General features: G+C 42.0%; 1 long non-coding RNA gene across 1 annotated transcript in view; it reads left to right on the forward strand.

Moving 5' to 3' along the window:
- Positions 1-16,104, forward strand: part of LOC138095791 (uncharacterized) — a 37,583-nt gene extending 21,479 nt beyond the window's left edge. Inside the window, exons 2-3 of the long non-coding RNA XR_011146416.1 lie at positions 4,705-4,995; positions 15,183-16,104. This is a non-coding gene — a long non-coding RNA (uncharacterized lncRNA). The remainder of the gene's footprint in view (positions 1-4,704; positions 4,996-15,182) is intronic.
- The last annotated feature ends 755 nt before the right edge of the window (positions 16,105-16,859 follow it).

Consider the following 16,859-nt stretch of genomic DNA (forward strand, 5'->3'; position numbering starts at 1 on the left):
AGTCCTTCTACCAATGGACCAGCAGCAGTCCTGGGACCCAACCTCATTCACAAGTGGACCCCACAAGTAGTTACCCCAAGACCGAGCCCCACATCCCCACCCCGCACTAGTGAGTTAGTACCATCCCTGGACCCCAGGTGCCACAGTCAGCCACCCTGACACCTGTCCCTGCCCACTAATGGGATGGCACTAGTACCAAGATTCCCTTGGCCCCCTACAGCCAGTTGCTCCAGGACACAGCCCTGCCTATCAGTGAACTGGCACCAGCCCTGGGACCTCACGGGTTGCTTAGTCATCTAGCTTGAAACCTGGCCCCACACACCAGTAGGCCAGAATCAGGCCCACGACACTGAGTTATGTAGTCAGCTGTGGTGGAACCTGGTTTTTCCCACTCATGGGCCAGAAGCCATCACAAAAGGCAGGGCCTGGCAGCCAACCAGGTCAGTGGCCAGTCCTGTCTACCAGGACACTTACACCAGGCAGCCCCATTATAACAGAAGAAGGGCCCACACAGCCCACATAGATGGCCCTCCTAGAGCATATAGCTCTGCTGGCTAGAGGGAAGAGTGCTCTAGGGCCCTATAGGATGTCTGCTACTAAGGCTACTTCTCCAAGGTCAGGAAATGGAACTGAACTACCTAATTCATAGAAGTAAGCATAGAGAACCAGGTCAGATGAGGCAACAGAGGAATATTTTTGAAATGAAGGAACAAGACAAAATTTTGGAAGAACCAAATGAAGTGGAGATTAAAAAACCTACCTTATAAAGAGTTCAAGGTAGTGATCATAAAAATGATTAATGAACTAAGAGACACATAGATGAACACAGTGAGAAGTTAAAGACTTAGAAAACTTAAAGAAGAACTAAACGGAGATAAAGAGAACAATAGCTGAAATAAAAATGCACTAGAAGGACTAGGTAATACAGAGGAACAGATGAGCTAACTGAAAGAGTAGTGGAAACTACCCAAGCTGAACAGAAAAAAAAGAATTAAAAAATATGAAGATAGTTTATGAGACCTCTGAGACAATGTCAAAATACTAACATTCACATTATAAGGGTCCCAGAAGAAGAAAATAGAAAGAAAGGGGCAGAGAACTTAGTTGAAGAAATTACAGCTGAAAACTTCCTGTCTGGGAAAGTAAACAGACATCTATATCCAGGAAGTACAGACAGCCCCAAACAAAATGAACACAAAGAGGTCAACACCAAGACATATTAAAATTAAAGTGGAAAAAATTAAAGATAATGAATCTTTAAAGCAGGAGAGAAAAGCAACTAGTTATTTAAAAGAGAACTCCCAAATACTCTGTTGACTTCTCCATAGAAATTTTTAGAACAGAAGGAAGTGGCATGATATGTTCAAAGTAATGAAAGGAGAAAGCCTAAAACTGAGAATACTCTACCCAGAAAAGCTGTCATTCAGATTTGAAGGAGAGATAAACAGTTTTACAGAAAGAAAAAGCTGAAAGATTTCAGCACCACTAAGTTGGTTTTACAAGAAATACTAAAGGGACTTCTCTAAGCAGTAAAGACCAACAACTAGAAATATGAAAATTAAGAAAAGATAATTGGATGCAATCTCAAAAACAACAGAATGATCTCTGCCAGTTTTCAAGGGAAACCATTCAGTATCACAGTAATCCAAGTCTGTGGCCCGACCAAAAAGGCTGAAGAAGCTGAAGTTGAACAGTTCTATGAAGACTTACAAGACCTTCTAGAACTAACACCCAAAAAAGGTGTCCTTTTCATCATAGGGGAGTGGAATGCAAAAGTAGGAAGTCAAGCAATACCTGGAGTAACAGACAAATTGGGCCTTGGAATATGGAATGAAGCAGGACAAAGGCTAACAGTTTTGCCAAGAGAACACACTGGTCATAGCAAACACCCTCTTCCAACAACACAAAAGAAGACTAACATGGACATCACCAGATGGTTAACACCGAAATCAGATTGATGATATTCTTTGCAGTCAAAGGTGGAGAAGCTCTATATGGTCAGCAAAAACAAGACCAGGAGCTGACTGTGGCTCAGATCATGAACTCCTTATTGCCAAATTCAGACTTAAATTGAAGAAAGTAGGGAAAACCTCTAGACCATTCAGGTATGACCTAAATCAAATCTCTTACGAATATACAGTGGAAGTCGCAAATAGATTCAAGGGATTAGATCTGATAGACAGAGTGCATGAGGAACTATGGACAGAGGTTCATGACATTGTACAGGACACAGTGATCAAGACCATCCCCAAGAAAAAGAAACGCAAAAAGGCAAAATGGTTGTGTGAGGAGCCTTTACAAATAGCAGAGAAAAGAAGAGAAGCAAAAGGCAAAGGAGAAAAGGAAAGACATACCCATTTGAATGCAGAGTTCCAAAGAATAGCAAGGAGTGATAAGGAAGCCTTCCTCAGTGATCAATGCAAAGAAATAGAGGAAAGCAATAGAATGGGAAAGGTGAGAGATCTCTTCAAGAAAATTAGAGATACCAAGGGAACATTTGATGCAAAATTGGCACAATAAAGGACAGAAATGTATGGACCTAACAGAAGCAGAAGATATTAAGAAGAGGTGGCAAGAATACACAGAACTAAATGAAAACATCTTCATGACCCAGATAACCATGATGGTGTAATCACCCACCTAGAGCCAGACAGCCTGGAGTGTAAAGTCAAGTGGGCCTTAGGAAGCATCACTACCAACAAAACTAGTGGAAGGGATGGAATTCCTCTTGAGCTATTTCAAATCCTAAAAGATGATGCTGTGAAAGTGCTGCACTTAATATACCAGCAAATTTGGAAAACTCAGTAGTGGCCATAGGACTGGAAAATGTCTTCCAATCCCGAAGAAAGGCAATACCAAAGAATGTTCCAACTACCACTCAATTGCACTCATCTCATACACTAGCAAAGTAATGCTCAAAATTCTCCAAGCCAGGCTTCAATAATACATGAACCATGAAATTCTAAATGTTCAAGCTGGATTTAGAAAAGGCAGAGGAACCACAGATCAAATTGCCAGCATCCTTTGGATCATCGAAAAAGCAAGAGAATTCCAGAAAAACATCTACTTCTTCTTTATTGACTACACAAAATCCTTTGACTGTGTGGATCACAACAAACTGTGGAAAATTCTTCAAGAGATGGGGATACCAGACCACTTACCTGCCTCCTGAGAAATCTGTATGCAGGTCAAGAAGCAACAGTTAGAACTGGACAAGGAAAAAAAGACTGGTTCCAAATTGGGAAAGGAGTGTGTCAAGGCTGTATATTGTTATCCCGCTTATTTGACTTATATGTAGGGTACATCATGTTAAATGCCAGGATGGATGAAGCACGAGCTGGAATCAAGATTGCCGGGAGAAATATCAGTTACTGCAGATACACAGATGACACCACTCTTATGGCAGAAAGGGAAGAAGAAGTAAAGAGCCTCTTGATGAAAGAGAAAGAGGAGAGTGAAAAAGCTGGCTTAAAAGCCAACTTTCAAAAAGCTGAGATCATGGCATCCCATTCAGTCACTTCTTGGCAAATAGATGGGGAAACAATGGAAACAGTGAGAGACTTTATTTTGGGGGCTTCAAAGTCACTGCAGTAGGTGACTGCAGCTGTGAAATTAGAAGACACTTGCTCCTTGGACGAAAAGCTATGGCAATCCTAGACAGCATATCAAAAAGCAGAGACATTACTTTTCCAACAAAGGTCCATCTAGTCAAAGCTATGTTTTTTCCCGTAGTCATGTATGGATGGGAGAGTTGGACTATAAAGAAAGGTAAGTATCAAGGAATAGATGCTTTTGAGCTGTGGTGTTGGAGAAGACTACTGAGAGTCCCTTGGACTGCAAGGAGTTCAAACCAGTCAGTCCTAAAGAAATCAGTCCTGAATGTTCATTGGAAAGACTGATGCTGAACCTGAAGCTCCAATACTTTGGCCACCTGATGGGAAGAGAAGACTCATTTGAAAAGACCCTGATACTGGGAAAGATTGAAGGTGAGAGGAGAAGGGGATGACAGAGGATGAAATGGTTGGATGGCATCACATGTGTATCACATGTCCATGATGGCAACTCGTGGACATGAGTTTGAGTAAGCTCCAAGAGTTGGTGATGGACAGACAAGCCTGGCATGCTGCAGTCCATAGGGTTGCAAAGAGTCAGACACTGCTGAGTGACTGAACTGAACTGAACTGAAAAATGACTTAAAGGGCAAAAATTTTGAGAAATAAGGATACTCAGGATTGATCTACCCATACATCCAAAAAGGAGCAGACTCTACCTAGTCTCTAACTAAGCAGAGATCCAGAAGAAAGCATATCTTGGCCATCCTTTTCAGAGGGGAAGATGGGCTTCATAAACTATTTAAGAAGAGTTTTAGATTTACAGAACAGTTACAGAGATACTACAGAGAGTTCCCACAAACCCTTCACCTCGTTTCTCCTAGTCTTAATATCCTACATTGCCATGGTAAATCTATCACAACCCTAAGATCTAACTTGGTACAACTACAAAATGTAGTTGATTTATAATGTTGCATTAGTTTCAAATATACAACATAATGACTCAATATTATTATAGATTGTACTCCATTTAATGTTATTAGAATATATTGGTCATATTCCCTGTGCTGTACATTACATTCTGTATCTTATTTATTTCATACCTAGTAGTTTGTTCCTTAAGATCCTTTTTCTTTGTGTTGTCTCTCATCAGAACCCTCTCACCACTGCTGCTGCTGCTGCTGCTAAGTCGCTTCAGTCGTGTCCGACTCTGTGCGACCCCATAGACGGTAGCCCACCAGGCTCCCCCATCCCTGGGATTCTCCAGGCAAGAACACTGGAGTGGGCTGCCATTTCCTTCTCCAATGCATGAAAGTGAAGTCGCTCAGTCGTGTCCGACTCTTAGCAACTCCATGGACTGCAGCCCACCAGGCTCCTCCATCCATGGGATTTTCCAGGCAAGAGTACTGGAGTGGGGTGCCATTGCCTTCTCCGCTCACCACTGGTAACCACTAATTTATTCTAAGAGTCTGTTTCTGTTCTACTATATTTATATTTTAATTTTTCATATGTTAAAAATATATGAAAATATACAGCATTTGTCTCTCCTTCTCGACTGAGCATAATCTCTTCCAGGGCCATACACTGTTTGTTTTTTCTGGCCTTCTTGCATGGCATGTGGGATGGTGGATCTTAGTTCCCCAACCAGGGTTTGAACCTGCATCCCCTGCATTGCAAGTCTGATTGTTAACCATTAGACCACCAGGGAAGTCCCAAGATTTCATTCCTTTTTGTGGCTGAGTTATATTCCATTGTGTGTATATATGTATGAACGTTGAGGTGCATATATCTTTTCTAATTAGTGGGGTTTTTTTTGATATATACCCAGGATTGGAATTGCTGGATCATCTTGTATTTCTATTTTTAGTTTTTTGAGGAAGCTGTATACTGTTTTCCATAATGTGGCACCAACTTACATTCCCACCAATAGTGAACCAGGGTTCTCTTTTTTTCCACATCCTCACCAATATTTGTTATTTGTAGACTTTTTGATGATAGTCATTCTGACGAGTGAAGTAATACCTCATTGTTATTTCAACTTGCATTCCTTTAATAATTACTGATGTTGGGCAATTCTTCATGTGTCTGTCAGCCATCTGTATATCTTCTTTGGAAAAAATATCTATTCAGATCTACTGCCCGTTTTCTGATTGGGTTGTTTGGGTTTTCGTGAAAAATACCATTGATATTTTATTAGAAGTTACATTGAATCTAGTCATTTAAAAATATTAACTAATCCAATTAATGAATACAGTATACCTTTCCATCTGTTCATGTCATCTTCAATTTATTTCATCAGTGTCTTAATGTTTTCTCAGTACAGGTCTTTTACCTCCTCAGGTAGATTTATTCCTAGGTATTTTATTCTTTTTGATACCTTGTAAATGGGATTGTTTCCTTAATTTTTCTTCAAATAGTTTGTCATTAATGTTTAGAAATGCAGCAGATTTCTGTATATTAATTTAGTATTCTACAACTTTTCTGGCTTTATTGATGAGCACTAGTAGTTTTTTTGTGACATGTTTAGGATTTTCTATGTAGAGTACCATGCATTGTGCATGCCAAGACACTTCAGTAGGTTCTGGCTCTTTTCATCCCTATTGACTGTAGCCCTCCAGGTTCCTCTGTCCATGGGATTCTCCAGGGAAGAATACTGGAGTGCCCCCCTCCAGGGGATCTTCCCAAGCCAGGGATCGAACCCGTCTCCTGAGACTCCTGCATTGCAGTGGATTCTTTACTACTGAGCCACCGGGGAAGCCCTCATATAGTATCATATCATCTGCAAATAGTGACAGTTTTACTTCTTCCATTACAATTTGGAGATCTTCTATTTCTTTTTCTTTTCCGATTGCTATGGCAAGAGCTTCCAATAATTTGTTCCTCCCCCAAAAAACTTTGTTGAATAAAAGTGGCAATAGTGGACACCCTTGTTTTACTCTTTATCTTAGAGGAAATACTTTCAGCTTTTCACCACTGAGTTTGATGTTAACTATAGGCTTGTCTTTCACATAGCTTTTATCATATGGAGGTATATTTTCGCTATACCTACTTGTTCAGAGATTTTATCATAAATGAATGCTGAATTTTGTCAAAAGCTTTTCCTGTATCTATTGAGATGATTGTATAATTTTCATCCTTCATTTTCATAATGTGGTGTATAACAATGATTTTCAAATGTTAAATAATCCTTGCATTTCACAAACAAATCTCGTGTGATTATGATATCAGTTCAGTTCAGTCGCTCAGTTGTGTCTGACTCTTTGCGACCCCATGAATCACAGCACGCCAGGCCTCCCTGTCCATCACCAACTCCCGGAGTCCACCCAAAACCATGTCCATTGAGTCGGTGATGCCGTCCAACCATCTTATCCTCTGTCGTCCTCTTCTCCTCCTGCCTTCAATCTTTCCCAGCATCAGGGTCTTTTCAAATGAGTCAGCTCTCTGCATCAGGTGGCCAAAGTATTGGAGTTTCAGCTTCAACATCAGTCCTTCCAGTGAACACCCAGGACTGATCTTCTTTAGGATGGACTTGTTGGATCTTCTTGCAGTCCAAGGGACTCTCAAAAGTCTTCTCCAACACCGCAGTTCAAAAGCATCAATTCTTTGGTGCCCAGCTTTCTTTATAGTCAAACTCTCACATCCATACATGACTACTGAAAAAACCATAGCCTTGACTAGATGGACCTTTGTGGACGAAGCAATGTCTCTGCTTTTTAATATGTTGTCTAGGTTGGTCATAACTTTTCTTCCAAGGAGTAAGCGTCTTTTAATTTCATGGCTGCAATCACCATCTGCAGTGATTTTCAGTTCAGTTCAGTTCAGTTGCTCAGTTGTGTCCGACTCTTTGCGACCCCATGAATCACAGCACGCCTGGCCTCCCTGTCCATCACCAACTCCCGGAGTTCACTCAGACTCGCGTCCATCGAGTCGGTGATGCCATCCAGCCATCTCATCCTCTGTCGTCCCCTTCTTCTCCTGCCCCCAATCCCTCCCAGCGTCAGAGTCTTTTCCAATGAGTCAACTCTTCACATGAGGTGTCCAAAGTACTGGAGCTTCAGCTTTAGCATCATTCCTTCCAAAGAAATCCCAGGGTTGATCTCCTTCAGAATGGACTGGTTGGATCTCCTTGCAGTCCAAGGGACTCTCAAGAGTCTTCTCCAACACTACAGTTCAAAAGCATCAATTCTTCAGCACTCAGCCTTCGTCACAGTCCAACTCTCACATTCATACATGACTACTGGAAAAACCATAGCCTTGACTAGATGGACCTTAGTTGGCAAAGTAATGTCTCTGCTTTTGAATATGCTATCTAGGTTGGTCATAACTTTTCTTCCAAGGAGTAAGAGTCTTTTAATTTCATGGCTGCAATCACTATCTGCAGTGATTTTGGAGCCCCCCAAAATAAAGTCTGACACTGTTTCCACTGTTTCCAAATCTATTTCCCATGAAGTGATGGGACTGGATGCCATGATCTTCATTTTCTGAATGCTGAGCTTTAAGCCAACTTTTTCACTCTCCTCTTTTACTTCATCAAGAGGCTTTTGAGTTCTTCTTCACTTTCTGCCATAAGGGTGGTGTCATCTGCATATCTGAGGTTATTGATATTTCTCCTGGCAATCTGGATTCCAGCTTGTGTTTCTTCCAGTCCAGCATTTCTCATGATGTACTCTGCATAGAAGTTAAACAAGCAGGGTGACAATATACAGCCTTGATGTACTCCTTTTCCTGTTAGGAACCAGTCTGTTGTTCCATGTCCAGTTCTAACTGTTGCTTCCTGATCTGCATACAGATTTCTTAAGAGGCAGGTCAGGTGGTCTGGTATTCCCATCTCTCTCAGAATCTTGCACAGTTTATTGTGATCCACACAGTCAAAGGCTTTGGCATAGTCCATAAAGCAGAAAAAGATGTTTTTCTGGAACTCTCTTGCTTTTTCCATGATCCAGCAGATGTCGGCAATTTGATCTCTGGTTCCTCTGCCTTTTCTAAAACCAGCTTGAACATTTGGAAGTTCACAGTTCACATATTGCTGAAGCCTGGCTTGGCGAATTTTGAGCATTACTTTACTAGCATGTGAGATGAGTGCAATTGTGCGGTAGTTTGAGCATTCTTTGACATTGCCTTTCTTTGGAATTGGAATGAAAACTGACCTTTTCCAGTCCTTGTGGCCACTGCTGAGTTTTCCAAATTTGCTGACATATTGAGTGCAACTCTTTCACAACATCATGTTTTAGGATTTGAAACAGCTCAACTGGAATTCCATCACCTTCACTAGCGCTGTTCGTAGTGATGCTTCCTAAAGCCCACTTGACTTCACATTCCAGGATGTCTGACTCTAGATAAGTGTGAATGATCACACCATCATGATTATCTGGGTTGGGAGGATAGTTTTTGTACAGTTCTTCTGTGTATTCTTGCCACCTCTTCTTAATATCCTCTGCTTCTGTCATACGATCCTTTTAATGTATTGTTGAATTCAGTTTGATAATATTTTGCTAAAGATTTTTGGATCTATGTTCATGAAGGATATTGGTCTTTAATTTTTTTCTTGTGATATACTGGTTTTGAGATCAGAGTAATGGTGGCCTTAAGAAATGAGTTTGGAAGTACTCCCTCCTCTTCTATTTTTTGGAAGAATTTGAGAAGGATTGGTATTGATTCTTCTTTCAGTGTTTGGCAGAATTCATAGGTGAAGCTGTCTGGCCCCCTGTAGTTGTTTGTTGAACTATCTTACCTTTAACATATTAATTCTAGTTTGGACTTCAGTATCTAGTACGATGAACTAATGTGGAGTCCCCCCTCTTGCTTTAACTTGTGTCTGACTCTTTGTGACCCCATGGACTATACAGTCCATGGAATTCTCTGGGCCAGAATAGTGGAGTGGGTAGCCTTTCCCTTCTCCAGGGGATCTTCCCAACCCAGGGACTGAACCCAGGTCTCCTGCATTGCAAGCGAATTCTTTCCTAGCTGAGCTACAAGGGAAGCCCACTTTAAATAGTAGGGTAAAATATTTTTTGAAAAGTTCAGATTCAAGGGCAAGCACAAAATAAGCAGACTTCCCTGGGTGCCAGCAATGAAGAGGAGTTCACACTAGACTGCTGCTCGTGAAAGTCAGCACCATGATGGCCCAGGGCCAGTGGACCTTGACACTGACTGAAACTGTTCATTGGCCACAGTCAGACAGGGCACATGGCCTTCAGCCACAAGGCGTGGGGACCTGGAATCGACACCTGTGTAAACTTGGGTTCTGAAATGGCAGCATCTCTGTGATTCGGGAACCTAAACCATTACACACATACCCCTAGCATGGGGGTTTATCTTGTCAAGACTCTGGATGGAAAAAAAGGACCTTTTTGAGAAATTGAAACCCCGAGCCTTCTCCATGCAAGGATGTGGAACCCAAATTTACTCTTCCTGCTTGTTTTAGCAATGTAGAGCCAATAAATTGAGAGAAACTAACCACAGACAGGTGAAATACTTGGGTGTCCAGCAAAGAAGAACTTAGACTTGCTCTGTGTGGCTATTTTCACATACCATAGTCCATAGAACATGTGTGAAGGCATATACATACACATTTGCAAAGAGTCAGACGCAACTGAGCACGCACGCAAGGGTATAAAGCATGCATGCACGTATGTGCGAGTGCGCGCACACACACACGTAACCTCCCCAGGAAAGACGGGCTCACATGTGAAATTCATAGACCATTAGAGAATATGAGCAGACACAATCACAAAAAAGTCAGTACCCCTGAGAATCTGAGATAGCTAACAACAAGAGAAAAGACCCTACAGAAAAAGAATAGTCAGACTTGATGAAATATAAGAATCTCAGATTGAAGAAGCAGCCTGAATGTGGAGTCAAACATATGTGCCTTTGAGGTATTTGTTTTGTCAATTCAGGTTTTCATAAATTGAGTGTTCTTAAAATGGAGCCTATCACACACATGGAGTACCATTTGGAAATGGTTTTGGAGCCTTGACTAAAGAGATCACCACTTTTCAGATGCCTGGACAAAGACTCAGCCCAGAGTCCTAAGACCTTGGTGGCCCACTGGATGTCATTTCTCCCTAGTCTGCACAAGACACTGGCTGTAGGTAGATTTAAGAAAGATTAGAGTAGCTGAAAATGAGTACTGGTCAGGGGGACACAGCCAAGCTGACAAGAGAGCTGCCTGCATGGTCCTGCCCTGCCTGTGGGCTGACTGTGCTAATGGACAATCACAAGGAGAACAGGAGGGACGTGCTCCCTGTCACCACAGTCACAGATGTGCTGCCTGAGCCAGTCCACTGGTGAGCAAAGGAAATCATGGAGACTGAGAATTGGAAAGTTGAGGATGTGTGCCAGCAGAAATCTCCTGCCAGTAACATTTTCCTGCAGAGGAGAGGACGTTTGCAAGGAGAGAGGATTCAGCTGCACTGGCTCTGCAGCATGAAATGGTTGCACTGGCTGTGCAGCAGTCAGCTGGCTATTCAGTCTCTGAGACGTGATCAGCCAGTTTCTCTAGTCATCCTTCAAGGTGTGGCTGCAAAGTCCCCTCTCGGTGAAACCCCTCTCCTCTCCCCATCCCTAGCTCAGTCATGTCCCTTCCTCAATGTGCCTTTGGTTTCTGTTCATATAGTGGCAGTCTAGTGACCACAGCAAAAAGGTCACAGTGGGCAAAACCTGGGGCTAGTACTTAGCATGTCGTTGGTCCCCAAGTCCAAGTGATAGAATGTCCAGACAAGCAAGGCCAACCATACTCCATACATTATCGTCTCCGCCATACACGCATTTGTACCTGTTTAGTTGCTAAGTCATGTCTGACTCTTTTGTGACCCCATGGACTGTAGCTGTAGCCCACCATGCTCCTTGAGATTTCCCAAGCAAGAATACTGGAGTATTCCCAGTACCATTTCTTTCTCCAGGGGGTCTTACTGTATCTCCTGTATTGGCAGGCAGATTCTTTACCATTGACCCACCAGGGACAACCCCATACATGCAGGAACTAAATTAACTTGCACTTATGAAGTTGGTTTACATACAGTCTTGATCAGGCAAACCGAATTAGTTTAGTAAGAAGCAACACAAATCACTGGGAAAAGATCAAACACATTTCCTGACATAGAATAGACAGGAGTTAATTGACTAAGTTTTGCTCTTCATTAAAAAGTTTTATCATCATTTATACTGTCAGAATCATGTGTCTGCCTTTCCTAGTGAGTTTTTTTTTTTTTTAACTCTGTGGGCCATTTTAAACATATTTTCTGGCCAACTCTGAAGGAAAGAGACTCATCAAGAGAGCCAATAATTCATTTTTAAAGTTTAAGTTTAGCAACATTATTATTTTTAATATAGAAAATTGAAACATTTAGTTTAGCTATTAAGTTAGTGATTGCTCCTTGAGGCTTTCTGTAGATGGTAGTGGAACAAGAGGGTTATAGTGTTTTTGAATAGAGAGGAATACAGTCTGCATGAAATAAGTCATTCTTTAGATAAATTCCTTGACTTATTAAAAGTGGTTCTTATTGTAAACGTAATTTTTGAATTGGGAAAGGCATTAGAAGCATAATCTAGCACTCTCCAGTGCTGAAATCAGAGGTGGGATAAGAAGTTCATTTAAAAAATCCATTTATAAGCTCAGCAAGTCCCTATTCATAGGCAGCAACTTCTCTCCTGAATTGGTTCAGACTCGCAGCTCTGACTGCAGACATGGTTCTGTTTTAGAAAGCTCCTACATGATTCCAGTCTATTAAAGCCTTTGAGGGCATAAAACTGTATCTTTAAAGCAGCTCTTGCTCTAACTTCCCTGCCAGAAAGGAGCCTATAAAACTCCAGGAACTAATCTTGGAGGATGACAAGGTGGACATCTCTTCCTATCAAGCCACGTGTGCTGGGCTGAGGCATGTATTATGTATCTTTCTGTACAGATGAGATGAAAGATGCCCAATTTCTCTTTCTCGGTGGCTACAGTATGAGAGAGGGCACAGCGCCAGAGGGGTGTGCAGTGTGTGAAGTCCCAGAACAAATGCTGTCTTACGACAGAGATTTGGTCAATAAATAAAGGACTTTTTCTGTTTAGATGTCAAAAGACTTGATTTGAGATAAGACAGGCATGATGTAAGATACAATGGCTAACTAATTGTTTAAGGTGAATGGTGAACGTGGGCCCAGCTCACAGACAGCCTCATGGGGCCATTTTGTTTGGATTTGGGGGAATACAGTGGCCCCCCATAAATGGTGCTCAAACTTAGATGATCTTCAGAGTCACCCAGGGGACTTTAAAAATACAAATTCCTAATTTACTGATTAGCAGTGGCTGGAGGGAGCCCAGGAATATTGAGTTTGAGAACTGCTGAACCCTGGAGAAAGAATTTAGGCTTAGGGACAGATAGATCTGGTTTTGAATCTTGCTAGTGTGATCTTGAGCATGTTTCCAGACTCTTCTGAACCTTAGAACCCCTAAGAATAGTAACTTTGGGATGATCAGTAAGGTATCTCAAAAAGTTTACACAGAAACTAGACATTATTAGGCACTTGGTAATTGTCTCAGTCCATTCAGGCTCTATAACAATACACTAGCTGGCTTAAACAATAAACACTTATTTCACACCTTTTTGAAGGCTGAGAAGCTCAAGATTAAAGTAAATTTGGTGTCTGGTGAGGATTTGCTTCTTTGGTTCATAGACAGCTGCCCTGTAACTGCACATGGCCAAATGGACAAGGGAGTTCTCTGGGGTCTTTTTAATAAGGGTATCAATCTCATTCAGGGCTTCCCTCATAGCTCAGTTGGTGAGGAATCTGCCTGCAATGCAGGAGACCCCGGTTCGATGCCTGGGTCGGGAAGATCTTCTGGAGAAGGGATAGGCTAACCACTACAGTATTCTTGGGCTTCTCTTGTGGCTCAGCTGGTAAAGAATCTGCCCACAATGCGGGAGACCTGGGCTCAATCCCTGGGTTGGAAAGATCCCCTGGAGAAAGGAAAGGCTACCCACTCCAGTATTCTTGCCTGGAGAATTTCATGGACTGTATATTCCATGGGATCACAAAGAGTCGGACACAACTGAGTGAATTTCACTTCACTTCACTTCAATCTCATTCATGAGGTCTCCATTCTTATGACCTAACCATCTCCCAAATACTCTCACATTGGGAGTTAGGATGTTAACACATGAATTCTGTATGGATGCAAACAGTCTACTGTAGGCACCATGGGCTACTCCCTCCTCATGCCCTTTGGGATTCCTGCGGATGTGATGATACTCAATTTAACCATAATCAGAGAGCCACGTAGAAGGTCAAGAAGCTGGATGAATCAGACAGGAAGTGTTTGACATCTGGTTAATTCTGATAACCTCAGGTTGAACTTGATTGGGAGTGTGGCTGCCCACTCAAAGGCCAACAGCAGCTAGAAGGAACCAGTTAAGCAGGCTGGCAGAACCTCAGGGCTTCTGATTCACCGAGTGATATAACTCCTTTTGGGTCCCTCAAGCATGCTATAATCATGCCTCATGCATGTAGGCCCTCGATATCTTTATTTTTATTTATTTAATTTTTTATTTTTACTTTATTTTACTTTACAATACTGTATTGGTTTTGGCATACATTGACATGAATCTGCCACGGGTGTACATGAGGTCCCAAACATGAACCCCCCTCCCACCTCCCACCCCACATCATCCCTCCAGATCATCCCTGTGCACCAGCCCCAAGCATCCTGCATCCTGCATCCTGCATCGAACATAGACTGGCGATTCATTTCTTACATGATAGTATACATGTTTCAATGCCATTCTCCCAAATCATCCCACCCTCTCCCTCAGAGTCCAAAAGTCCGCTCTACACATCTGTGTCTCTTTTAAAGTTAACTTGATTCTCACCATAATGAGTGGAAGGCAGACAGCAACTAGTAGGCCTAGGATCTTGAGGTGCAGACACTGAGGGAACTCAGAATAAACATGACCAGGCTTCCTGGATCGTCAGTGTTACTCAAATCCCGGAGGAAGTAGCATCATTTTTACATTATTACTAGCTGGTGGTTTTTTGTTTTGTTTTGTTTTTTGAGTGTCTTCTTTGTGCCAGGCACTTTTATCCTAATAACACTCCTATGAGAAAATCCTGTGCTGTAAATACAAATATCATTCTTGTTTTATATATGAGGAAAGACTGAGAAATAGAGAGGCTGGGTAACTGTTGGGAGTACAGATTATGAGAGAAGGCATTCCTGGCAGAGGGCCCAACATGTGCAGAGGCCCTGAGGCCAAAAGGAACACAGTACATGTAAGGGGAAAGGCCAGGACAGCTACTGTCCAGACTGTAAAAAAGCAAGGGCCGTCAGCCCATTAGGCCTCATAGGGCACCGTGATTTTGTCTATTCTCATGATAGCATTGAGAAGTGATTGAGACTTTATTTTTAATTTAACTTCCATTTTAGAGTTTTAAAAACATACGTAAAAGTAGAAAGAAAAAGATCACAGATTCCTATATATTAAGGTTGGTGCAAAAGTAATTGTGGTTTTGCATTGTTGAACTTTGCCATTGGATATTAGAATACATTCTTAAAGATATGTGGTTATGTTATTCATCATTTTGAAGTACATTTCTCGCTTTATGTTTTTTACTCATGAAATATTACTTGCTGTTTATGTATTTTAGACTATGGAAATGATATTAGACAAAAAGGAAATCTGAACGGTTTTCTTGAGTTCAAAATGGATCACAAAGCAGCAGAGACAACTTGCAGCATCAACAACACATTTGGCCCAGGAACTGCTAGTGAATGTACAGTGCAGCATGACTCAAGAAGTTTTGCAAAGGAGATGAGAGTCTGGAAGGTGAGGAGCATAGTGGCTGGTCACTGGAAGTTGATAACAACCAATTGAGAGCCATTATCAAAGCTGATCCTCTTACAACTACATGAGAAGTTGCCCAAGAACTCAATGTCGACCATTCTATGGTTGTTTGGGATTTGAAGCTAATTGGAAAGGTGAAAAAGCTCAATAAGTGGGAGCCTCATGAGCCGACCACAAAGGAAAAAAAAAGTCCTTTTCCAGAGTCATCTTCTCATATTCTATGCAACCACAATAAACCATTCCATGCGACGAAACGAAGATTCTATATGACAACTGTTGATGACCAGCTCAGTGGTTGGACCAAAAGAAGCTCCAAACCACATCTCAAAGTCAAACTTGTACCAAAAAAAAGGTCATGGTTTGGTGGTCTGCTACCTGTCTGATCCTCTACAGCTTCCTGAATCCCAGGGAAACCATTACATCTGAGAAGTATGCTCAGCAAATCGATGCGCTGATAAATGCAATAACAGCAACTGGTATTGGACAACAGAAAGTGCCCAGTTCTTCTCCAAGACCACAACCGACCACACGGTGCACAACCAATGCTTTGAAAGTTGAATGAACTGGGCTATGAAGTTTTGCCTCATTTGCCCTAGTCACCTGACCTCTCACCAACTGACTCACTTCTTCAAGCTTCTCGACAAGTTTTTTCACAGAAAATGCTTCCACAACCAGCAGGAGGCAGAAAATGCTTTCTAAGAGTTCATCGAATCCCGAAACACAGATTTTTATGCTACAGAAATAAACTTATTTCTCCTTGGCAAAAATGTGATGGTGGTATTTTGATTAATTAAGATGTGTTGAGCCTAGTTATAATGATTTAAATTCAGGGCCTGAAACCATCGTTATTTTATGGTTTGGTACCATAATTACTTTTACGGTACAGGGGTGGTACCTAATACCATCACACAGCTTCAACAATTAACCCTTAAAATGTTTCAAGCAGGAAAGTGATATGATTAACTTTATATTCAAACCCACCAACCAACCAGCCCTCTGGCTACTGTGGAGAAGGAGTTGGAGGGAACGAAGTGGACATGGAGAGACCAGTTGGGAGGCCACTGCAGTAGTCCAGGAGGGCCAGTGTCATGGTGAGGTGAGGATAAACCAAGGGCAGTGGACAGATTCTGGAGGAATGAATATGTCAGTGTCAGCTTCCCCCAGAAGCAGACCCCGAGACAAGGATTTCAGCTCAAGTAGCTCATTTAGGGTCAGGAAATACAAACAGGTGAATGGGGAGGAGAGACATGGAAGGAAGGATGGAAGGCAGCCAGTGTCTTCTCAAGCCAGCTACCTTTTTAGCAGGACCAGTGTGCAATTTGCAGGGCTGGTGCAAATGAAACTGTGAGGTCTTGTGATCATAAATTATTGAGAAATTCAGAATGAAAACAGCAGAGTGTTTAGCCAAGCGCAGGCCCTTTAAACAATGGAGTCCCATGCACATCGCAAGTCGGTGAAGCCCATCCTGCCTTTGGGCAAC

Source organism: Capricornis sumatraensis, chromosome 20 (genome assembly GCF_032405125.1).
Source record: "Capricornis sumatraensis isolate serow.1 chromosome 20, serow.2, whole genome shotgun sequence".
Lineage (NCBI taxonomy): Eukaryota > Metazoa > Chordata > Mammalia > Artiodactyla > Bovidae > Capricornis > Capricornis sumatraensis.